Source organism: Amblyomma mixtum, chromosome 2 (assembly GCF_055824585.1).
Source record: "Amblyomma mixtum isolate Tamu chromosome 2, ASM5582458v1, whole genome shotgun sequence".
NCBI classification, from domain to species: domain Eukaryota; kingdom Metazoa; phylum Arthropoda; class Arachnida; order Ixodida; family Ixodidae; genus Amblyomma; species Amblyomma mixtum.
Genome location: NC_143013.1, coordinates 172,728,014 through 172,753,172, shown reverse-complemented (window position 1 = coordinate 172,753,172; position 25,159 = coordinate 172,728,014). Strand labels below are relative to the sequence as shown.

General features: G+C 48.5%; 8 non-coding genes across 8 annotated transcripts; all 8 read left to right on the top strand.

Annotated features, from left to right (window-relative positions):
• The first annotated feature begins 3,574 nt into the window (after positions 1-3,574).
• TRNAA-CGC (transfer RNA alanine (anticodon CGC)) lies at positions 3,575-3,646 on the top strand. The gene has a single exon. It is a non-coding gene; the product is annotated as a tRNA-Ala (tRNA).
• A 269-nt stretch (positions 3,647-3,915) lies between these two features.
• On the top strand, positions 3,916-3,987 carry TRNAA-CGC (transfer RNA alanine (anticodon CGC)). Its single transcript has one exon. It is a non-coding gene; the product is annotated as a tRNA-Ala (tRNA).
• Positions 3,988-5,616: 1,629 nt separating this feature from the next.
• On the top strand, positions 5,617-5,688 carry TRNAA-CGC (transfer RNA alanine (anticodon CGC)). Its single transcript has one exon. It is a non-coding gene; the product is annotated as a tRNA-Ala (tRNA).
• A 3,313-nt stretch (positions 5,689-9,001) lies between these two features.
• Positions 9,002-9,073, top strand: TRNAA-CGC (transfer RNA alanine (anticodon CGC)). The gene has a single exon. It is a non-coding gene; the product is annotated as a tRNA-Ala (tRNA).
• A 4,127-nt stretch (positions 9,074-13,200) lies between these two features.
• TRNAA-CGC (transfer RNA alanine (anticodon CGC)) lies at positions 13,201-13,280 on the top strand. The gene has a single exon. It is a non-coding gene; the product is annotated as a tRNA-Ala (tRNA).
• A 269-nt stretch (positions 13,281-13,549) lies between these two features.
• On the top strand, positions 13,550-13,621 carry TRNAA-CGC (transfer RNA alanine (anticodon CGC)). The gene has a single exon. It is a non-coding gene; the product is annotated as a tRNA-Ala (tRNA).
• A 1,629-nt stretch (positions 13,622-15,250) lies between these two features.
• Positions 15,251-15,322, top strand: TRNAA-CGC (transfer RNA alanine (anticodon CGC)). The gene has a single exon. It is a non-coding gene; the product is annotated as a tRNA-Ala (tRNA).
• Positions 15,323-18,645: 3,323 nt separating this feature from the next.
• On the top strand, positions 18,646-18,717 carry TRNAA-CGC (transfer RNA alanine (anticodon CGC)). Its single transcript has one exon. It is a non-coding gene; the product is annotated as a tRNA-Ala (tRNA).
• The last annotated feature ends 6,442 nt before the right edge of the window (positions 18,718-25,159 follow it).

Genomic DNA, 25,159 nt, shown 5'->3' with positions numbered 1-25,159 from the left:
AATGTCGTCTAGCCAAGCGCTAGACGCGAAGGGTAAGCACCATGTTCCCGGCCTCTTTCTTCTGCATGAAAATGGCTCATGCGTTCCCCATGAAAGTCGGTACACTTAATGTCAGGGGACTGGCAAGCAAGAAGAAGCAGAGCCAGGTGTACCGCCTTTTAACTGAGCACGACATTGACGTCCTGGCAGTGCAGGAAACGAAAATTGACGGGGAAGAAGAAACCGGGAGCATGGTGCGACGTTTCACGTCGAGGTTTGAGAGTAGCGGCCCACGCTGTAGGCACGTCTGCGGGTTGTCTCATTTTTGTAAAGAATGTACCGCGACTTGAGGTTCAGGCATATACGGCGTGTCCATCGGGTCGATTTGTTTTGGTTGACTTCCTGTACAACTAAACACATTGGCGCATCATTTGTGTGTACGCCCCAAATGCGGTGGATGAGAGGACAGCCTTTTTCAAAACGTACAAAGGTACTTCAGTTGTGAGAAATCCCTGATCGTCATGGGCGACTTCAATTGCGTCCTCGGAGGCTGTGACAAAACCAGTGCACGGGCGTTTAGGGACAGAAGCAGCACTGAGGTACTCTCAAAAATTATAGACACGTGCAACCTCGAAGATGTGGCCGAATGTTTAGAAGGCACGCGTTGTGTGAGGTTCACACATTTTCAGCGGTCAAGCCATGCGCGGCTAGATCGCATTTATGTGTCGCCGGATGTTATTACAAAATGCAGTAGCTACAGTGTAGTACCGGTATCATTTTCTGACCATTGTTTAGTGTTGTGTGGGATAGGGACAAAGAAACGAGGAAATCAGTTTTCTTGGGAGATGTGGAAATTAAATAATAAGCTCATTACAGACGACATCTTTAGCAGGAAAGTAAACGAAGAAATCAGCAAATTAAAGCCGAGCGGGGAACTGAAAGTATGGCAGCAGTGGGAGCTTTGCAAACAACTAATAAAGATAGCAGCAATTGGAAGGTCAAGCTGTATACGACAAGAGGAGAGGCGTGAGGAGGAAAATTTGAGATCCTTACTGGCTAAACTTCTCGAAATAGAAAGCGAACAGCCAGGCAAAGGGATGGACGATATCAGGAAAAAAAAATTGAACTCTTCGCGGAAGAACGCTATCGCGGCGCCCTTGTGCGGCTAGGGTGCAAGATATAGCTGTTGGGGAGACACCTTCAAAACGAGCTCTAGGAATCGAAAAAACGCATGCTCAGCGAAACTGCATTGAAAAGATTGAATGGGGCGGGGCGTTAACTGGGGACAGCGGGCATATCCAGCAGGCATTTCTTGAATATTATCAGGCGCTGTTTGCAAAGCAAGAAGTGGATGTGAGCGCATTCAAGGAAAAGTTTCTTGGTGCTTTACCGCGATTAGATGACGAACAGAAAGAAAGGCTGGAGCTGTAGATAACTGCGTCAGAGGTCGAGCAAGCTATAGAAAATTTGAACCTGGGAAGATCGCCTGGACCTGATGGGTTAAGCGCAGCTTTTTACAAAGCATATAAACACGAAATAGTGCCAGTACTGACAGCAGTGTATAATGAAGCCTACAAAGTAAATGAATTGCGCCCGTCTTATGGCAAATCCCATACAGTGCTAATTCCTAAATCCGACGAAGCAGAAAAGTTACAACAGGTCACAGCATATCGTCCTATCGCCCTCACAAACGTAGATTATAAAGTTTTCATGAAGATTTTAGCCCGTAGACTACAGTCAGTAATTCAAGATATAGTCGGTCCCCACCAGACGTGTGGGATCAAGGGACGCTGTATTGTTTCCAATATTCATAGAGCTAGGTGTGTGCTGGAATGCTGTTAAACAAATAGCTGTGTAGCCATCCTTCAGTTAGATCTTGAGAAGGCATTTGATTGTGTTTCGCACGATATTCTGTTCTGCATACTTGACCATGTAAATGTAGGGTCCATTATTGGCGAGGGAGTGGCCTTGGCGTACCGGAGCTGCACGACAAGATTAATTTTAAATAGGAGTTTGGGGGCCCCCATTAGCCTGAAGCGTTCGGTGCGCCAGGGTTGTCCCCTCAGCCCTCTTATATTCTGCATTTACATTGAAGCGTTGTGTTTGAATATCATGGAAAGGGAAAAAATTCGTGGCTTCCAGCTACAGGCGGCAGAAGGTAAGCTGCTGGCTTATGCGGATGATGTCGCGGTGTTCACAGTGAACCGGGAAGGTGCAACCGAGGCCGTGGCATGCGTAAAAGAATTCACCAAGGTCGCCGGTAGTAAAGTGAATTGGTCATAGTCCCTGGGGTTTTGGCACGGAGAATGGACAACGAAGCCCGGCAATTTTGCAAACATGTCCTGGGTGACGACCCCAGTAAAGTACTTAGGCGTCCCACTGCACGGTTATCGCGATAGCGATTCGTACTGGAAAGCACAGACGCAAGCCACGCGTGAAAAGGGGGAGAAGTGGAAAGGGCGACATCTTTCAATTTTCGCAAAGGCCACAGTGTGTAATCTGTTTTTTATGTCTAGGCTGTGGTACGTGACGCAAGTGTTGCATTGTGCAAGGATGAACGTACAGAGACTGCACCGGATCTTTGCCGTTTTTGTGTGGGCTGCGGACTGGGAACGCTGCAGCCGGACCAATTTGTTTAGGCGGGTGAAGGACGGTGGCCTGAGTCTGGGACACTTATTTCTGCGGCAGATTGTAAGCAGATTCTGTTTTGTGCGCGATGTAAGTGATCCGTTTTTGCGCACTGTGTGCCAATTAAGGCTCGGAAATGCACTGCTGGACTTTATTGTCTCAACCGAAAGTTTCTCGGGACGTATTTTTGGTTACTTTAGAGAGGTCACGAGTGTTCGATTCCTGTCTGTTCGATTTTCGTATGAATATTTATCTTCTGTTAGCAGGAAGAAGTTGTACAAGGATTTGTGTGATGTAGTACTTCCACAACCTATGTACAGGGCCTTATACAATGGAGGCCTGGGACGCGACGTACTTAAGCGTGTAAAGGCGATGCAGGTGCCACCAAGTGCAAAAACATTTTTCTTTAAAGTACATACCGGAACACTACCAGTAAAGAAATTTTTGGAGGAGAAGCATTTATTTCCACCTTAGGGATCACATTGTTTAATTTGTAAACAACCAGAAACAATAGACCAATAGACCATGTTTTTTTGCACTGTTGGGAGGGGGTATACTTTTGGGACATCTTACAAAGGACTTTAAAAAGGCATTACCGCTGGACTCTCATGGTATTCGGTACATGCCTGTAGAGAGTGAGGATGGGATACCATTTGACCTTATTATGCTAATGGGCCTCCATTGTATTTGGCGCTCCAGAATGGCAGGATATCATCGCGATCCTGATGCACGGCCAGCACGGATCTATTTTCGGGAGTGCATGCATAGTTATATTGAAGTTCACAAACTTGCTCCTGAAGCTCCCGAGTGGCTCGAAAGAGTCGAGCCTTTGGTGACGCTTAAGGAGTTTTAATATGATGAAGCCACGCACCCCCGGGCGGATAGTGTTGTTAATTATTGCTCATTGTGCTCTGTAAGTGTATTTGTGTACTGTGGTTCTTGCCGAAGTCAGGCAATAAAGAAAAAAAAAGGTGTAGCTCAGTGGTAGAGCGCTCGCTTCGCATGTGAGAGGCCCCGGGTTCAAACCCCGGCACCTCCACAGCTGTAAAGCTTTTTTATTTTTTTTACTGATTGATTTACACACATGCGGAACAGATCCACGCAGATTAGTGCTGAAAGGCTCGCTTTTCTGTGTCGGTAGCCTACCGCTGCCGAGAATAAAAGTTGCACCGCTGTTGAAGCAACAGGGGAATCTCCGATAGTGACAGAGTTGTGATGTCATGCGAAGAAGCCTTGTTTGTCGTGGGTTTGCAGGACGTACCCACAAAAAAGTATGATTGGAGGAAAAATGAGCGACCATGTTGTGCAGGGGGTGTAGCTCAGTGGTAGAGCGCTCGCTTCGCATGTGAGAGGCCTCGGGTTCAAACCCCGGCACCTCCACAGCTGTAAAGCTTTATTTTTTTTACTCATTGATTTACACACATACGGAACAGATCCACGCCGATTAGTGCTGGAAGGCTCGCTTTTCTGTGTCGGTAGCCTACCGCTGCCGAGAATAAAAGTTGCGCCGCTGTTAAAGCAACAGGGGAATCACCGATAGTGACAGAGTTGTGATGTCATGCGAAGAAACCTTGTTTGTCGTGGGTTTGCAGGACGTACCCACAAAAAAGTATGATTGGAGGAAAAATGAGCGACCATGGTGTGCAGGGGGTGTAGCTCAGAAAACTGGCAACGTCCCGGTGTGTAACTTAAAAAAGAAAGTCTTTACTCCTGGTGGCACCTGCATTTTCTTCACCCTTTTTAAAACATCCCCTCCCGGGCCTCCACTGTACAAGGCCCTGTACATGGGCTCTGGGAAAACAATGTCACAAAGATCATTGTACAACTTTTTCCTTTTACTTTTCCACAAACAATCGGTGGAAAAACGTGCCGAAAGAAACCGAACGCTTGCTACAATCTCTTTGTAGTAACCAAAAGTTCCACCAGAGAGCTCTTCTGTGGATAGCACAAACTCCGGCAGCAATCGCGGCAGCTTCACTTGGCACACGGTGCGCAAGAACGGGTCTGTGACGTCGCGAAAAAACAAAAAACGGTTCACCAGCTGCCTTAAAAAGAGGTGCCCTAGCCCTAGCCCCCCGTCTTTTACCCGCCGGAAGAGCTCCGTTCAGCTACAACGTTCCCATTCGGACGCCCATATGAAAACTGCAAAAATCCTGTGTAGCTTCTGAACGTTCACACGCGAGAAATGCAAAACCTGCATCACATACCAGAGTTTGCTAATAAAAAAAAGGTTGCAGACTGTAGCTCTGGCGAAAATTGAAAGGCTGGTGCCCTTCCATTTCCCAGCTCGGTCACGTGCGTCTTTAGTTTGCTCTTTCCAATACTCCTCGCTATCGCGATAAGCATCGAGCGGAACGCCCAAATACTTGCCCGGGGTCGTCGCCCACGGTACGTTGGCGAAATGGTCCGGGTGGGATGGCCACCATCCATGCCAGAGCCCAAGGCACTTGGACCAGTAAACCCCGCTACCTGTGACTTCGCTAAGTTTCTAGAGGGAAAGGATTTCTTTTTACCGTGGGGACCGAACTGCTTAATTTGTAAACAGCCTGAAACAATAGACCATGTTTTTTTGCATTGCTGGGAAGGGGTTTATTTTTGGGACGTGTTACAAAGGACCATAAAGAAAGAGCTACCACTTGACGCGCACGGAATTCGCTATTTAAGCACTGATAATGAGGATGGGGCACCTTTTCATCTCATAATGCTCTTGGGCCTCCACTGTATATGGCGCTCCAGAATGGCAGGCTACCATTGTGACAAAGACGCACGACCGGCCCGAATTTATTTTCGGGAAAGCATGAACTGGTTTCTTGCAATCCAAAAAGCAGCCGCGGAGCCTCCCGAGTGGCTCTCAAGACTAGAGCCGTTGTGTATGTTGCGGGAATTTTAAGCTGGCGAAGCCAGTCTCGTGCTGGCTGACCACGACAGTGTCGTATGTCTATAGCATTATGTCTATTTTTGTTGTGCAGTGTCATGAGCCAAAGCCAGGCAATAAAGAAAAAAAAAGCAGGGGGTGTAGCTCAGTGGTAGAGCGCTCCCTTCGCATGTGAGAGGCCCCGGGTTCAAACCCCGGCACCTCCACAGCTGTAAAGCTTTTTTATTTTTTTTACTCATTGATTTACACACATACGGAACAGATCCACGCCGATTAGTGCTGAAAGGCTCGCTCTTGTGTGTAGGTAGCATACGACTGCCGAGAATAAAAGTTGCGCCGCTGTTGAGGCAACAGGGGAATCTCCGATAGTGACAGAGTTGTGATGTCATGCGAAGAAGCCTTGTTTGTGGCGGGTTTGCAGGACGTACCCACAAAAAGTATGATTGGAGGAAATATGAGCGACCATGGTGTACAGGGGGTGTAGCTCAGATTCTACTTCCGGCCACCGAGCGTGACGGACGCTTGTAGAATGGGCTCCACTGGAGCAGCGATTGCGGCCCATGCCGGCCGCGGAAACAGGATTGCTGAAAGCGCTGATAACGAGTATCAGGTTCTTTTGCCAACTTTGCCTACCGGACAGGTGGTGTTAAATGCTGTTTTTCTTATTGGCGGTGTGCGACGGCGGCCTTTCAAAGTCGAAGACTTCCGTGATGCCCTGGTCAAGAACGGAACTCTCCCTGACGTGATAGCGGTGGGGGCGTACCAGGTTAACCACGTATGGGCGGTGACCCTGAGCACTCCCGAGGAAACCAAGCGGCTGCTCGCCGTGAAGGAAATGCAAGTGAAAGGGGGCCGGTGCATGATCATCGACCAGCACGTCAAACTACGGCTGCATTGGATGCTGCCCGGCGTCGATGACGAGGACATCAGAACGGCATTTGCAGCGTTCGGAAAGATCACCGCAGTGACCCGCGAACGGTGGCGAGTTCAAGGTATGACTGAAAAGGCCTCTACTACAAGGACTGCTTTATTGAAGCTGAAGCCAGGCGTTACAGTCGAAGACATCCCTCATCAGCTGAGGGTGGCGGGAAAGCTGGCGTTTGTGGTTGTGCCCAGTAGAACAATGCAATGTCTGCGCTGTCGCGGCACTGGACACGTACGGCGGGAATGCAAAATTCCTCGCTGTCAGAAATGTAAGCGATTCGGTCATGGTGAGGCTGATTGCATTCGCACCTACGCATCGGCCACGGGAGCTGCGTTGGAGGACGAAAAGGCGGAGCTGCAAATGGATGCCGCTGAAGCTGAGGAGGCGGCTAAGGGGGCAGGGGGAGCGGAGCTAGAAGGTAGCAGCAGCCACCGTCTCCTTACCTGCTTCTGCGGAGGACACCGAGACGGATCAAGGGAAGGAACCTGAACTTCCAGGGGCCGTGGCGACCGAAAAGGCAGAGAACGGCGGATCTGCAGGTTCTTCAAAAACCGAGGTTCCCGAACTTATGTGCAGCGACAAGGGCGTAGACCTATTTATATGGCGGTAGACCTGCTTCCAAAATGCAACAATTACAAGGTTGAACCTGTGACCTTCTCGGACCACTATTTGGTACAGTGTAGGATAGGAACAGCAAAACAAGACAATGCTTTTAATTGGGACTTGTGGAAATTTAGTGATAAGCTGTTAAAAGTGTGAACGTTTTTGTGACAATATAAAAGAAGATATTGGCAAAGTAGAGCCAAATTCAAGACTAAAGTTATGGGAGCAGTGGGAACTATGTAAGCAGCAAATTAAAATATACGCAATTGAAAAGGCTAGCTGCTTGAAAAAAGAGGAAAAAATAAAGGAAAAGGATTTAAGAGAACTGCTGCGGAAACTACTTGAGCAGGAGAGTAAAGCTCATGGTAAGTGGATTGATGACGTAAAGAAAATTAAACAAAAGCCTGAAGTTATGTAACAAGAGCGTTATCGCGGTGCGCTAGTGCGTGCGAGAGCCGAAGAGGCGGTTTTCGGTGAAACACCAACAAAAGAGCATTGGGCATGGAAAAAGCACGGGCTGAGCGTAATAGGATTGATAAAATTGAATGGGGAGGTGTCGAAGCAGATGACGAAACGCATATAAAGCAAGCTTTTCCCGAATACTATCAGGCGCTTTTCTCAAAACACGACGTAGACATCGATACATTCAAGGGAATTTTTCTAGGAGCGATGCCAAGATTAGATGACGAACAGAAATAGAGATTAGAGGCACCGATTACTGAATCCGAAGTGCAAACAGCAATAGAAAATTTAAACTCGGGTAAGTCGCCTGGACCAGACGGTTTAAGTGCGGCTTTCTATAAAGCCTTTAAGCAAGACATTTCCCCTCTGCTAACGGTACTCTTTAATGACGCATATGAATTAAAAGCACTACCTCCTTCCTTTGGCCTATCTCTCACTGTCCCAATTCCGAAGACGGAAGATAGTGAAAAGTTAAAGCATGTTACAGCCTACAGGCCGATTTCACTTACGAACGTGGACTACAAGATATTCGTGAAGGTGCTAGCAAGGCGGTTACAAAGAGTAATGAATGTGATAATAGGTTCTCATCAGACGTGTGGCATCAAAGATCGTTCTATTGGGTCTAATATTCATAAAGCAAGATGTGTTCTTGAGTGTTGTCATATTATAAACAGTCCTGTTGCTATCCTTCAGTTAGACCTGGAAAAAGCGTTTGATTGCGTGGCACATGAACTTTTGTTTTTAATTTTGGATCACGAGAATGTCGGATCAGCAATCAGGAAGGGAGTGGCCATGGCGTACCGAAACTGCACAACGAGACTAATAGTAAATAATGGTTTGGGGCCCCCATACGCGTGAAGCGTTCGGTGCGCCAAGGCTGCCCCCTCAGCCCTCTTTTGTTTGCTATATACAAAGAAGCGCTGTGTTTGAGCATAATACAGAATGACGGTATTCAAGGTTTTAAGTTACACGCGACAGAAATCAAGTTGCTGGCTTTTGCGACCGACGTAGCTGTTTTCGCTGTTGATTATGAGAGCATAAGAAAAGCCATTGATTGCGTTCGGCATTGGTCAATCGACAGGAAGTCGAGTAAGCTGGGAAAAATGTACTGGCTTCTGGCATGGTGAATGGCCAACGACTCCTGTTAACTTTGCGAATGTGTCCTGGGTGACGACCTTACGGAACATATACGGAACGGATCCACGCCGATTAGTGCTGAAAGGCTCGCTCTTGTGTGTAGGTAGCATACGACTGCCGATAATAAAATTTGAGCCGCTGTTGAGGCAACAGGGGAATCTCCGATAGTGACAGAGTTGCGATGTCATGCGAAGAAGCCTTGTTTGTCGAGTGTTTGCAGGACGTACCCACAAAAAAGTATGATTGGAGGAAAAATGAGCGACCATGGTGTACAAGCTGACGAAGCCAGTCTCGTGCTGGCTGACCACGACAGTGTCGTATGTATATAGCGTTATGTGTATTTTTGTTGTGCAATATCATCAGGCAAAGCCAGGCAATAAAGAAAAAAAAAAGGGGATGTAGCTCAGTGGTAGAGCGCTCGCTTCGCATGTCGGAGGCCCCGGGTTCAAACCCCGGCACCTCCACGGCTGTAAAGTTTTTTTATTTTTTTTACTCTGATTCACACATGTACGGAACGGATCCACGCCGATTAGTGCTGAAAGGCTTACTCTTGTGTGTCGGTAGGCTACGGCTGTCGGGAATGAAAGTTGCACCGCTGTTGAGGCAACAGGGGTATCTCCGATAGTGACAGGGTTGTGATGTCATGCGAAGAAGCCTTGTTTGCCGTCGGTTTGCAGGACGTACCCACAAAAAGTATGATTGGAGGAAAAATGAGCGACCATGGTGTACAGGGGGTATAGCTCAGTGACCGAGCCAGCGACTCTGACCTAGGAGAATCTTGACCAGAGCGGCGCCACACGACCGGCGTCCCTGCCCCAGCGAAGCGGCCACACGGCCAGACCGGAACCGAAGGAGACAAGGCGGAAGCCCCCTTGCGTCGAGGAGCCGCCGGCAAAAACGACCCAAGGACGGCGGTCCTCCATCCGGCCACGACCAAATGTGTCAACGGAGAGAAGAGCCCTCGACAAACCGCCCCCGCAGCCAGGCCTGGCACCAGCACCGGATGACTCCGGTGTCAATAATGTCGTCTAGCCAAGCGCTAGACGCGAAAGGTAAGCACCATGTTCCCGGCCTCTTTCTTCTGCATGAAAATGGCTCATGCGTTCCCCATGAAAGTCGGTACACTTAATGTCAGGGGACTGGCAAGCAAGAAGAAGCAGAGCCAGGTGTACCGCCTTTTAACTGAGCACGACATTGACGTCCTGGCAGCGCAGGAAACGAAAATTGACGGGGAAGAGGAGACCGGGAGCATGGTGCGACGTTTCACGTCTAGGTTTGAGAGTAGCGGCCCACCCTGTAGGCACGTCTGCGGGTTGTCTCATTTTTGTAAAGAACGTACCGGGACTTGAGGTTCAGGCATATACGGCGTGTCCATCGGCTCGATTTGTTTTGGTTGACTTCCTGTACAACAAAACACATTGACGCATAATTTGTGTGTACGCCCCAAATGCGGTGGACGAGAGGACAGCCTTTTTCAAAACGTACAAAGGTACTTCAGTTGTGAGAAATCCCTGATCGTCATGGGCGACTTCAATTGCGTCCGCGGAGGCTGTGACAAAACCAGTGCACGGGCGTTTAGGGACAGAAGCACTTAAGTACTCTCAGAAATTATAGACACGTGCAACCTCGATGATGTGGCCGAATGTTTAGAAGGCGAGCGTTGTGTGAGACTCACACATTTTCAACGGTCAAGCCATGCACGGCTAGATCGCATTTATGTGTCACCGAACGTTATTTCAAAATGCAGTAGCTACAATGTAGTACCGGTATCATTTTCGGATCATTGTTTAGTGCAGTGTGGGATAGGGACAAAGAAACGAGGAAATCAGTTTTCTAGGGAGATGTGGAAATTAAATAATAAGCTCATTACAGACACAGACGACATCTTTAGCAGGAAAGTAAACGAAGAAATCAGCAAATTAAAGCCGAGCGGGGAACTGAAAGTATGGCAGCAGTGGGAGCTTTGCAAACAACAAATAAAGATAGCAGCAATTGGAAGGTCAAGCTGTATACGACAAGAGGAGAGGTGTGAGGAGGAAAATTTGAGATCCTTACTGGCTAAACTTCTCGAAATAGAAAGCGAAGAGCCAGGCAAATGGATGGACGATATCAGGAAAAAAAAAATTGAACTCTTCGAGGAAGAACGCTATCGCGGTGCACTTGTGCGGCTAGGGTGCAAGATATAGCTGCTGGGGAGACACCTTCAAAACGAGCTCTAGGAATCGAAAAAACGCATGCTCAACGAAACCACATTGAAAAGATTGAATGGGGCGGGGCGTTATCTGGGGACAGCGGGCATATCCAGCAGGCATTTCTTGAATATTATCAGGCGCTGTTTGCAAAGCAAGAAGTGGATGTGAGCGCATTCAAGGAAAAGTTTCTTGGTGCTTTACTGCGATTAGATGACGAACAGAAAGAAAGGCTGGAGCTGTCGATAACTGCGTCAGAGGTCGAGCAAGCTATAGAAAATTTGAACCTGGGAAGATCACCTGGACCTGATGGGTTAAGCGCAGCTTTTTACAAAGCATATAAACACGAAATAGTGCCAGTACTGACAGCAGCGTATAATGAAGCCTACAAAGTAAATGAATTGCGCCCGTGTTATGGCAAATCCCATACAGTGCTAATTCCTAAATCCGACGAAGCAGAAAAGTTAGAACAGGTCACAGCATATCATCCTATCGCCCTCACGAACGTAGATTATAAAGTTTTCATGAAGATTTTAGCCCGTAGACTACAGTCAGTAATTCAAGATATAGTCGATCCCCACCAGACGTGTGGGATCAAGGGACGCTCTATTGTTTCCAATATTCATAGAGCTAGGTGTGTGCTGGAATGCTGTTAAACAAATTGCTGTGTAGCCATCCTTCAGTTAGATCTTGAGAAGGCATTTGATTGTGTTTCGCACGATATTCTGTTCTGCATACTTGACCATGTAAATGTAGGGTCCATTATTGGCGAGGGAGTGGCCTTGGCGTACCGGAGCTGCACGACAAGATTAATTATAAATAAGAGTTTGGGGGCCCCCATTAGCCTGTAGCGTTCGGTGCGCCAGGGTTGTCCCCTCAGCCCTCTTATATTCTGCATTTACATTGAAGCGTTGTGTTTGAATATCATGGAAAGGGAAAAAATTCGTGGCTTCCAGCTACAGGCGGCAGAAGGTAAGCTGCTGGCTTATGCGGATGATGTCGCGGTGTTCACAGTGAACCGGGAAGGTGCAACCGAGGCCGTGGCATGCGTAAAAGAATTCACCAAGGTCGCCGGTAGTAAAGTGAATTGGTCATAGTCCCTGGGGTTTTGGCACGGAGAATGGACAACGAAGCCCGGCAATTTTGCAAACATGTCCTGGGTGACGACCCCAGTAAAGTACTTAGGCGTCCCACTGGACGGTTATCGCGATAGCGATTCGTACTGGAAAGCACAGACGCAAGCCACGCGTGAAAAGGGGGAGAAGTGGAAAGGGCGACATCTTTCAATTTTCGTAAAGGCCACAGTGTGTAATCTGTTTATGTCTAGGCTGTGGTACGTGACGCAAGTGTTGCATTGTGCAAGGATGAACGTACAGAGACTGCACCGGATCTTTGCCGTTTTTGTGTGGGCTGCGGACTGGGAACGCTGCAGCCGGACCAATTTGTTTAGGCGGGTGAAGGACGGTGGCTTGAGTCTGGGACACTTATTTCTGCGGCAGATTGTAAGCAGATTCTATTTTGTGCGCGATGTAAGTGATCCGTTTTTGCGCACTGTGTGCCAATTAAGGCTCGGAAATGCACTGCCGGACTTTGTTGTCTCAACCGAAAGTTTCTCGGTACGTATTTTTGGTTACTTTAGAGAGGTTGTCACGAGTGTTCGATTCCTGTCTGTTCGCTTTTCGTATGAATATTTATCTTCTGTTATCAGGAAGAAGTTGTACAAGGATTTGTGTGATGTAGTACTTCCACAACCTATCTACAGGGCCTTATACAATGGAGGCCTGGGACGCGACGTACTTAAGCGTGTAAAGGCGATGCAGGTGCCACCAAGTGCAAAAACATTTTTCTTTAAATTACATACCGGAACACTACCAGTAAAGAAATTTTTGGAGGAGAAGCATTTATTTCCACCTTAGGGATCACATTGTTTAATTTGTAAACAACCAGAAACAATAGATCAATAGACCACGTTTTTTTGCACTGTTGGGATGGGGTATACTTTTGGGACATCTTACAAAGGACTTTAAAAAGGAATTACCGCTGGACTCTCATGGTATTCGGTACATGCCTGTAGAGAGTGAGGATGGGATACCATTTGACCTTATTATGCTAATGGGCCTCCATTGTATTTGGCGCTCCAGAATGGCAGGATATCATCGCGATCCTGATGCACGGCCAGCACGGATCTATTTTCGGGAGTGCATGCATAGTTATATTGAAGTTCAGAAACTTGCTCCTGAAGCTCCCGAGTGGCTCGAAAGAGTCGAGCCTTTGGTGACGCTTAGAGAGTTTTAACGTGACGAGGCCACGCCCCACCAGGCGGATAGTGTTGTTAATTATTGCTCATTGTGCTCTGTAAGTGTATTTGTGTACTGTGGTTCTTGCTGAAGTCAGGCAATAAAGGAAAAAAAAAGGTGTAGCTCAGTGGTAGAGCGCTCGCTTCGCATGTGAGAGGCCCCGGGTTCAAACCCCGGCACCTCCACAGCTGTAAAGCTCTTTTATTTTTTTTACTGATTGATTTACACACATACGGAACAAATCCACGCCGATTAGTGCTGAAAGGCTCGCTTTTGTGCGTCGGTAGCCTACCGCTGCCGAGAATAAAAGTTGCACCGCTGTTAAAGCAACAGGGGAATCTCCGATAGTGACAGAGTTGTGACGTCATGCGAAGAAGCCTTGTTTGTCGTGGGTTTGCAGGACGTACCCACAAAAAAGTATGATTGGAGGAAAAATGAGCGACCATGGTGTGCAGGGGGTGTAGCTCAGTGGTGGAGCGCTCGCTTCGCATGTGAGAGGCCCCGGGTTCAAACCCCGGCACCTCCACAGCTGTAAAGCTTTTTTATTTTTTTTACTCATTGATTTACACACATACGGAACAGATCCACGCCGATTAGTGCTGGAAGGCTCGCTTTTCTGTGTCGGTAGCCTGCCGCTGCCGAGAATAAAAGTTGCACCGCTGTTGAAGCAACAGGGGAATCTCCGATAGTGACAGAGTTGTGATGTCATGCGAAGAAGCCTTGTTTGTCGTGGGTTTGCAGGACGTACCCACAAAAAAGTATGATTGGAGGAAAAATGAGCGACCATGGTGTGCAGGGGGTGTAGCTCAGAAAACTGGCAACGTCCCGGTGTGTAACTTAAAAAAGAAAGTCTTTACTCCTGGTGGCACCTGCATTTTCTTCACCCTTTTTAAAACATCCCCTCCCGGGCCTCCACTGTACAAGGCCCTGTACATGGGCTCTGGGAAACAATGTCACAAAGATCATTGTACAACTTTTTCCTTTTACTTTTCCACAAACAATCGGTGGAAAAACGTGCCGAAAGAAACCGAACGCTTGCTACAATCTCTTTGTAGTAACCAAAAATTCCACCAGAGAGCTCTTCTGTGGATAGCACAAACTCCGGCAGCAATCGCGGCAGCTTCACTTGGCACACGGTGCGCAAGAACGGGTCTGTGACGTTGCGAAAAAACAAAAACGGTTCACCAGCTGCCTTAAAAAGAGGTGCCCTAGCCCTAGCCCCCCGTCTTTTACCCGCCGGAACAGCTCCGTTCTGCTACAACGTTCCATTCGGACGCCCATATGAAAACTGCAAAAATCCTGTGTAGCTTCTGAACGTTCACACGCGAGAAATGCAAAACCTGCATCACATACCAGAGTTTGCTAATAAAAAAAAGGTTGCAGACTGTAGCTCTGGCGAAAATTGAAAGGCTGGTGCCCTTCCATTTCCCAGCTCGGTCACGTGCGTCTTTAGTTTGCTCTTTCCAATACTCCTCGCTATCGCGATAAGCATCGAGCGGAACGCCCAAATACTTGCCCGGGGTCGTCACCCACGGTACGTTGGCGAAATGGTCCGGGTGGGATGGCCACCATCCATGCCAGAGCCCAAGGCACTTGGACCAGTTAACCCCGCTACCTGTGACTTCACTAACTTTCTAGAGGGAAAGGATTTCTTTTTACCGTGGGGATCGAACTGCTTAATTTGTAAACAGCCTGAAACAATAGACCATGTTTTTTGCATTGCTGGGAAGGGGTTTATTTTTGGGACGTGTTACAAAGGACCATAAAGAAAGAGCTACCACTTGACGCGCACGGAATTCGCTATTTAAGCACTGATAATGAGGATGGGGCACCTTTTGATCTCATAATGCTCTTGGGCCTCCACTGTATATGGCGCTCCAGAATGGCAGGCTACCATTGTGACAAAGACGCACGACCGGCCCGAATTTATTTTCGGGAAAGCATGGACTGGTTTCTTGCAATCCAAAAAGCAGCTTCAGAGCCTCCCGAGTGGCTCTCAAGACTAGAGCCGTTGTGTATGTTGCGGGAATTTTAAGCTGGCGAAGCCAGTCTCGTGCTGGCTGACCACGACAGTGTCGTATGTATATAGCATTATGTGTATTTTTGTTGTGCAATGTCATGAGCCAAAGCCAGGCAATAAAGAAAAAAAAAAGCAGGGGGTGTAGCTCAGTGGTAGAGCGCTCGCTTCGCATGTGAGAGGCCCCGGGTTCAAACCCCGGCACCTCCACGGCTGTAAAGCTTTTTTATTTTTTTTTTACTCATTGATTTACACACACACGGAACAGATCCACGCCGATTAGTGCTGAAAGGCTCGCTTTTGTGCGTCGGTAGCCTACCGCTGCCGAGAATAAAAGTTGCGCCGCTGTTGAGGCAACAAGGGAATCTCCGATAGTGACAGAGTTGTGATGTCATGCGAAGAAGCCTTGTTTGTGGCGGGTTTGCAGGACGTACCCACAAAAAGTATGATTGGAGGAAATATGAGCGACCATGGTGTGCAGGGGGTGTAGCTCAGATTCTACTTCCGGCCACCGAGCGTGACGGACGCTTGTAGAATGGGCTCCACTGGAGCAGCGATTGCGGCCCGTGCCGGCCGCGGAAACAGGATTGCTGAAAGCGCTGATAACGAGTATCAGGTTCTTTTGCCAACTTTGCCTACCGGACGGGTGGTGTTAAATGCTGTTTTTCTTATTGGCGGTGTGCGACGGCGGCCTTTCAAAGTCGAAGACTTCCGTGATGCCCTGGTCAAGAACGGAACTCTCCCTGACGTGATAGCGGTGGGGGCGTACCAGGTTAACCACATATGGGTGGTGACCCTGAGCACTCCCGAGGAAACCAAGCGGCTGCTCGCCGTGAAGGAAATGCAAGTGAAAGGGGGCCGGTGCATGATCATCGACCCTGAGGACCAGCACGTCAAACTACGGCTGCATTGGATGCTGCCCGGCGTCGATGACGAGGACATCAGAACGGCATTTGCAGCGTTCGGAAAGATCACCGCAGTGACCCGCGAACGGTGGCGAGTTCAAGGTATGACTGAAAAGGCCTCTACTACAAGGACTGCTTTATTGAAGCTGAAGCCAGGCGTTACAGTCGAAGACATCCCTCATCAGCTGAGGGTGGCGGGAAAGCTGGCGTTTGTGGTTGTGCCCAGTACACCAATGCAATGTCTGCGCTGTCGCGGCACTGGACACGTACGGCGGGAATGCAAAATTCCTCGCTGTCAGAAATGTAAGCGATTCGGTCATGGTGAGGCTGATTGCATTCGCACCTACGCATCGGCCACGGGAGCTGCGTTGGAGGACGAAAAGGCGGAGCTGCAAATGGATGCCGCTGAAGCTGAGGAGGCGGCTAAGGGGGCAGGGGGAGCGGAGCTAGAAGGTAGCAGCAGCCACCGTCTCCTTACCTGCTTCTGCGGAGGACACCGAGACGGATCAAGGGAAGGAACCTGAACTTCCAGGGGCCGTGGCGACCGAAAAGGCAGAGAACGGCGGATCTGCAGGTTCTTCAAAAACCGAGGTTCCCGAACTTATGTGCAGCGACGAGGGCGTAGACCTATTTATATGGCGGTAGACCTGCTTCCAAAATGCAACAATTACAAGGTTGAACCTGTGACCTTCTCGGACCACTATTTGGTACAGTGTAGGATAGGAACAGCAAAACAAGACAATGCTTTTAATTGGGACTTGTGGAAATTTAGTGATAAGCTGTTAAAAGTGTGAACGTTTTTGTGACAATATAAAAGAAGATATTGGCAAAGTAGAGCCAAATTCAAGACTAAAGTTATGGGAGCAGTGGGAACTATGTAAGCAGCAAATTAAAATATACGCAATTGAAAAGGCTAGCTGCTTGAAAAAAGAGGAAAAAATAAAGGAAAAGGATTTAAGAGAACTGCTGCGGAAACTACTTGAGCAGGAGAGTAAAGCTCATGGTAAGTGGATTGATGACGTAAAGAAAATTAAACAAAAGCCTGAAGTTATGTAACAAGAGCGTTATCGCGGTGCGCTAGTGCGTGCGAGAGCCGAAGAGGCGGTTTTCGGTGAAACACCAACAAAAGAGCATTGGGCATGGAAAAAGCACGGGCTGAGCGTAATAGGATTGATAAAATTGAATGGGGAGGTGTCGAAGCAGATGACGAAACGCATATAAAGCAAGCTTTTCCCGAATACTATCAGGCGCTTTTCTCAAAACACGACGTAGACATCGATACATTCAAGGGAATTTTTCTAGGAGCGATGCCAAGATTAGATGACGAACAGAAATAGAGATTAGAGGCACCGATTACTGAATCCGAAGTGCAAACAGCAATAGAAAATTTAAACTCGGGTAAGTCGCCTGGACCAGACGGTTTAAGTGCGGCTTTCTATAAAGCCTTTAAGCAAGACATTTCCCCTCTGCTAACGGTGCTCTTTAATGACGCATATGAATTAAAAGCACTACCTCCTTCCTTTGGCCTATCTCTCACTGTCCTAATTCCGAAGACGGAAGTTAGTGAAAAGTTAAAGCATGTTACAGCCTACAGGCCGATTTCACTTACGAACGTGGACTACAAGATATTCGTGAAGGTGCTAGCAAGGCGGTTACAAAGAGTAATGAATGTGATAATAGGTTCTCATCAGACGTGTGGCATCAAAGATCGTTCTATTGGGTCTAATATTCATAAAGCAAGATGTGTTCTTGAGTGTTGTCATATTATAAACAGTCCTGTTGCTATCCTTCAGTTAGACCTGGAAAAAGCGTTTAATTGCGTGGCACATGAACTTTTGTTTTTAATTTTGGATCACGAGAATGTCGGATCAGCAATCAGGAAGGGAGTGGCCATGGCGTACCGAAACTGCACAACGAGACTAATAGTAAATAATGGTTTGGGGCCCCCATACGCGTGAAGCGTTCGGTGCGCCAAGGCTGCCCCCTCAGCCCTCTTTTGTTTGCTATATACAAAGAAGCGCTGTGTTTGAGCATAATACAGAATGACGGTATTCAAGGTTTTAAGTTACACGCGACAGAAATCAAGTTGCTGGCTTTTGCGACCGACGTAGCTGTTTTCGCTGTTGATTATGAGAGCATAAGAAAAGCCATTGATTGCGTTCGGCATTGGTCAATCGACAGGAAGTCGAGTAAGCTGGGAAAAATGTACTGGCTTCTGGCATGGTGAATGGCCAACGACTCCTGTTAACTTTGCGAATGTGTCCTGGGTGACGACCTTACGGAACATATACGGAACGGATCCACGCCGATTAGTGCTGAAAGGCTCGCTCTTGTGTGTAGGTAGCATACGACTGCCGATAATAAAATTTGAGCCGCTGTTGAGGCAACAGGGGAATCTCCGATAGTGACAGAGTTGCGATGTCATGCGAAGAAGCCTTGTTTGTCGAGTGTTTGCAGGACGTACCCACAAAAAAGTATGATTGGAGGAAAAATGAGCGACCATGGTGTACAAGCTGACGAAGCCAGTCTCGTGCTGGCTGACCACGACAGTGTCGTATGTATATAGCGTTATGTGTATTTTTGTTGTGCAATATCATGAGGCAAAGCCAGGCAATAAAGAAAAAAAGAGGGGATGTAGCTCAGTCGTAGAGCGCTCGCTTCGCATGTGGGAGGCCCCGGGTTCAAACCCCGGCACCTCCACGGCTGTAAAGTTTTTTTTTTTTTTTTACTCTGATTCACACATATACGGAACGGATCCACGCCGATTAGTGCTGAAAGGCTTACTCTTGTGTGTAGGTAGCATACGACTGCCGAGAATAAAAGTTGAGCCGCTGTTGAGGCAACAGGGGAATCTCCGATAGTGACAGAGTTGCGATGTCATGCGAAGAAGCCTTGTCTGTCGTGGGATTGCAGCACGTACCCACAAAAGGCATCATTGAAGGGTGGTGGTGGTGAAAACTTTTTAATAAACAACAGGAGAGTTTGCAGGCCAAAAATGGCCCTTTACATAGGTGGAGTCCTTAGTCCGGGACCCCGCTGGACGAGGCCGCTACTCGCGCCCGTTGGACTAGAGCCCTTTGAGACTCCAGCCCCGAGCAGTTGAGCAGGGCTGCCTCCCATGCCTCTCGGGAAGGGGAAGGATTGGGGGGAAGGGAAGGATTCTTTTGACAGGCCCAAACCATGTGGAAGGTATCGGAAACTTCCCCACAGTGAGGGCAGCGCCCATCAATTTTGGGGTCGAAATGTTTCACTATTGCAGGACACAACAGAGTGTTGGTCTGCAAGCGCCTCAGAGTTCGCTCATCAGCTTTACTCAGGCCCTTAGCAGGGACCGGGAAAAGACGATGGCGTTCGCAATAGTCGTCCAGAATTTCTCTGAACCGCAGAAGCGGTTGCACAATCTCCGAGCCGGAAGAGCCTGGGTGAGGTGCCCGGTAGGTAAGCGCTCGGGCAGCCGCGTCCGCAGCCTCATTACCTCTAACGCCCTGATGGCCTGGAGTCCAAACTATGCGTTTGGGCGAAGGGTCCGATTCCCTCACTGCGCGCTTTAATATTGAAGGGAAAATGGGCGCATGTGGTGTACAGGGAATGTAGCTCAGTCGGTGATTCTACTTCCGGCCAACGACGTGTGCGGTCGCAGGATCATGGGCTCCAGCGGAGCGGCGACAGCGGCCTTTGCCGACCGCGGAAACAGGCTAGATGTAAAAGAAGATAATGACTACCAGATTATTTTGCCGCAGCTGCCCACCGGGCGTGTTATGTTAAACACGGTTTTCTTGCGTGGTGACGTGCGTGCTAGGCCTTTCGGGTCGAAAATTTTCGTGAAGCCTTGGTCGAGACTTGTACGCTCCCCGACGTGGTGGCTTTGGGGGCGTATCAGGTGAACAACGTCTGGGCGGTGACTCTCAGTAGCGCGGAGGCAACGACGCGCCTTCTCGCTTTTAAAGAGGTTCAGGTGAAAGACCGTCGGTGCATCATAATCAACCCAGAAGACAAACAAGTGAGACTGCGACTGCATTGGATGTTGCACGGCGTGGCAGACGAAGACATAAGGACGGCCCTCGCGGCTTTCGGAAAAGTTACCGAAGTTACTCGGGAGCGCTGGCGGGTTCAAGGTTTCCACCAAAAAGGGTCGACTACAAGAGCCGTGCTCATGAAGCTGAAAGCTGGCATGAAAGTGGACGACCTCCCGCACCAAATCCGAGTCGCGGGAGAGCTGGCTCTCGTTGTCGTGCCCGGAAGGCCAATGCAATGTCTGCGCTGTGGAGGCAAGGGCCACGTCCGCAGGGACTGCAAGGTACCGCGATGTATGTACAGGGGTAGTCAAAAAATCCCAGGCCGCTCCGAACAGCCGCGGAGCGGCTGCTCTCCGCTATCGGGGCGCTGTTATCGCACGCGTGTCTCGCCGCGCTCGGGTGGCGAGGGTATCCGCTGAGAGGAGGTGACGCTCCCTCTCTCTCTCGCTCTCCATGATAACAAAGCAGTGAAAAAGATAGTGAGGCGCGCGCCTTCACGCCTTCGCTGTTCGAGATTTCCGCACTCGGCTGCGGTGCAGCGCGTCGCGGAGCAGACGACCTTTTGCGCAAAGTGACGCGCGCTGGCGGCCGTATTTAAATGGATTTCGTCTGCTTCTCCCACCTTCTCGGCTTCCTGGCATACGATATAATGCATTTACCTTCACCTAAGCTCTGTTGCGGCTCTCTGAGCACTCACTTTGAGTGGTGACGTGCTATATTTATAGCATTCTTGTTCAACTTTCTGGAAATTTAGTACACTCGAATACGATTTCAGGACGCATTCTCTTCCTGAAATTCTCAAGGGTTTTTATTGCTCCGTTATTGCCATGTCGCCATCTCGAGTCTTGTATTAATGAGTAGGTTCAATGCTTTCGCGCAGGTAAAGCAGGTAGAGTCGGTCGTGTGTTGGGGAGTTAGCACGTGTTGCTGAAGCTTTGGCGAGTATTTCATGCATTGCTATGCAGTATGCTCCAGCTAAGAGGTTTACGTTTCCGGCACTTGCACTCCTCCCTCGGCGCTCGCGAATTCGTAGCGAGAAGGAGTATTTTGTCACAATGTGAGAATATACGCGCCCAACGCGTGGGTTTCACGACATGCCGTCATATATGGGCAATCAAAATTGTAGAGATTCAGCCAGATATACTTGCACCGTTCCTTCGATTTCAGGCACCGCGCTGCTCTTAGACGCGCCAATATACTCGTGAACTCTGGATAGGCGTAAAGTCGGCATCTGTGATTATCTGCCTGTACTCGGATGTGTTTGTGGTTGGCTTGCCGGACTGCTGTCCACTTTGCGTTCAAAGATGTTGCGTTCGGCTTCGGAGAAAGAGCGAATCATTTCGCGTCTGGGCACTTGTACGTATCTCTACTATATACGCGCGCTGTCCCTGTCAGGGAACTTTTTTTGCTTCTGCGACCTCACTGTTTCATTCAGGAGTGCAGAAATGGTAGGAATTTAATATGTTTAGCCGAATATCATATACGAAAACACGCGTTTTCTGTGACAAACTGCCAGTTTTTTATTCTTCAACGGCGGACTCCCGCTGTATCTGTCGTGGAGCTCGTACTATAAGCCGACTGTCTCCGCCGTTGACGTCAGTATCTGGCCTTGCGTGCTCAGCCGTAGTGGAACTAAATTCCTCATGAAATCTGTGTAGCTATACTCCATCCGCAGCCATCGTCCGGCGAGCTGTTCATAGCGTCAATTCATTTCAGAGGTAAAAAAATATTGAACGTTATTTATACGTATAACGTCCGCGACCACTTATAGAATAGAACAAAGATGGGAACGAAATATGATGAACCAGGATGTGCTACCCGCGTGCTGATGGATACGTCGTGTGATATGCTCTCAGCAGTCACAACTTTGCGTACAGGTTCTGAACCAATTGTGGATCGGATCTCAGCCGTTCCCACTCTTCTTTTATAGCTACCCATAAAGCGTCTCTGCTCTGGATTTGAAGGGCACGTCGCGCCAAGTTTCGCTTCATTAAGCCCCACACGTTCTCGATTATATTGATGTCGGCACCTTTAGGCGGTCATTCCAGCACGTTATCTGCAGTTAATCAGGTGTGGTCCGGACCATGACTGACTATGAGACGGTGGCATGCGACGCGTGTTCACTGCGTGACATTGGCATATGTTTCTTGAAGGCGAGGAATGAATCAGCGCGCTCGACTGCGAGCTTATCACTGCCAGTCGTGGCATTGTGTCGACGGTTCGAAAGAGTGAAGCTGTGTTTTCTTCTCGAAAAGAAATGAATCTGTGAAATTTGAGAGACCACTCATGCACTTAGTGGGCGTTAAATTGTACGCGGGTTTCACCGGTTGCCCAGCTGGAATGTAGTTGTCGCGAAAAGTGGACGCCATGCCACGCATTGACAGGGACACACGGTTGCGCATAATTGCGCTTGCTATTGCGGGTCGCAGCCGTCGGGAAATTGTTAGGTTAATTGGGTGCTCGAGGTTCTCAGTGGACCGAATTGTGTGCGCATATCGAGACGAACAGCGCATTGAGGATGCTCCAAGAGAAGGACGGCCTTCAGTCACGACCCCTGAAGAAGACCTATGGATTGTGGCCGCTGCTAATCTCGAACCCACATTGACCATCGAAGAAATTCGGCAGGAGCTGGGTCTACGTGCGTCAGTGTCGACCATTCGCCGGAGACTGTATGCCGCAGGGCTTCGCAGTCGCGTCGCTTGCCAGAGGCCCCTGCTGAGCCAGCGGGAGAGGCAAGAGCGCCTTCAGTTCGTGAGGAATCATATGACTTGGGGCGAAGAGGAGTGGAGCATCGTCGTATTCACCGACGAATCTACATTTTTGACACGATGGGACCAGCAGCAGCGCGTGTGGAGAGTCGTTGGTGCAAGGTAAGAACACCGAATAAACTCTTCGCGATTACATCGCAGGTTTTGCATATCTCACGACCGTAGCGCGTCTGTGACGCCATAGCTGCCGTCCTGCCGTTGAAACTGAAACCCAAACAGCATGAGAGGGAAAATTCTGCTATAAATTAAGCACCGCTTGTTCGCGCAATCAACGTGGCTCTCCAGGTTTTCTAATGCGGTGCGCATCATTCCGAACACTGAACACACAAGTAAAATTTGGTGTCTCTACTCCTTTAAGAAAACCGCAGTTGCTTACACTGGCCCATAGAACACGGCTACGTATTCGATATCGAATTAGAAACCTCTTTTTCGAAAGAACCGCAAAGTGTTCCTGTGTTTTACTCAGTATTTCAGTTGTGCATTATATCCAAAAATTTTCACAGCCTTGAATAGTTTTGAAATGATGCTTACTAGATCAGAAACTCGAACGGTTTTACGCAGGTACGAACCACAATATATCCAACAAGTCGCAGCCAGCGGGCGCCGTGCAGTCAGTGTATGGGGCGCGGTCACACGTCAGGGTCTTGGACCACTGCATAAAATTGAAGGCACCTTGACTGCAAATGCCTACGTGGACATCCTTCAAGAAGTGATGTTACCTTTCTTGCTGGATGGACCTTTCCCTGACGGACGGTTTGTGTTCCAGCACGACAGAAGTCCCATACATACGGCCAAGTGAGTAGAATACGGGCTTCAGAGGGGCCTAGATTGCTAAACAGAGAACGCTGCTCAGCACTAAGAGCATGGTAGAAAAAAAGAAACGAGGCACGGCCAAGAGCTGCGTTGCACCTCAAACTACTGGTCGTGACGCTTCAAAATATGCGTTGGAGGCGTTCACGACTGTTGTCTGTTCCTTAAGAAGTCGATGCGATCAATGGTTTCTTGGTCGAAAGTTACCACTGCAGTCTTCATGCAGCTACATATACAGTTAAACGATCTTTGTGCGCGATTCCTCCCTGAAGGGGGTAACAAAAAAGTTCCTATAAAGTTCTTCAAAAAAAAAATATGAACTGCAGCATAAAGCATACAGTACCCCTCACCTTACAGATTCTTGTTTGATACGGCTAGTTGCAAGTCTTGTCTATGAGAAATCTATCGTGGCCTGAGCGACCACCAGTGACGGCACGATAGGATGCGATGTGCTCTTTGCATGCCTATTGAAGGCCAATTACTATTTTTGCGTGGACCTCCCTTATTTTACTTCGCTCCAAAAATGTTTTCTCGAATCTCAGACCGTGAGAATTAACCTTCAGAAACTCAGTGCTAGTGCTGGTCAAATATGGCCGGATTGTTCAACATCCACCTGTATGACAGCTCAGAAAGCTTGTGTGTGATTTCGGTACAACAAACGCACGTGCCGTTTTACCATTAAAAAAAAAAGCTGCAAACAGTATATCTCACCCAGCACTTAGGTTTCTAACAGCTCAATATTGTGTAAATTTACGCTATTTTGTTTTGCGTGAGGCAGGACGTTGTGAAACTTCTCTGTAAAGCTGTATTCTTCCCCATTTGTATACGAAGTTTTTTACAGGCGTCACCTTCTTTGCAGGTGTGTCCGAGCCACACTTGATCAACTCGAGATCAACGTGCTGGAGTGGCCGCCTAAAGGTGCCGACATCAATATCATCGAGAACGTGTGGGGCTTAATGAAGCGAAACTTGGCGCGACGTGCCCTTCAAATCCAGAACAGAAACGCTTTATGGGCAGCTATAAAAGAAGAGTGGGAACGGCTGAGATCCGATCCACAATTGGTTTAGAACCTCTACGAATCTCTGCCAGCAAGACTGGAAGACGTCCACGCTGCAAACGGCGGATTTTCTCGCCACTGATCGCATTTACTTATATATTGGCGGCGGTCAAGCTGATCGCTTCAGCCGTCTCATTTTTTTTTGCATGTGGAGCTATAGCGCTGCCTTGCCGTTTATTTTTTCATTTCAGGCCTAGAAGGTTTGCCGAAATGGCGGTTGGTGTTTAAAATTCAATTACGTTCGCTGGCGTCCAAGATATGTGAATAAAATCTTCAAAAGTTGTGACTGCTGAGACATATCACAAGACGTATCCATCAGCACGCGGGTAGCACATCCTGGTTCATCATATTTTGTTCCCATCTTGGTTCTATTCTATAACTATAAGCGGTCGCGCACGTTATACGTATAAATACTGTTCAATATTTTTTTACCTCTGAAATGAATTGACGCTATGAACAGCTCGCCGGACGATGGCTGCGGATGGAGTATA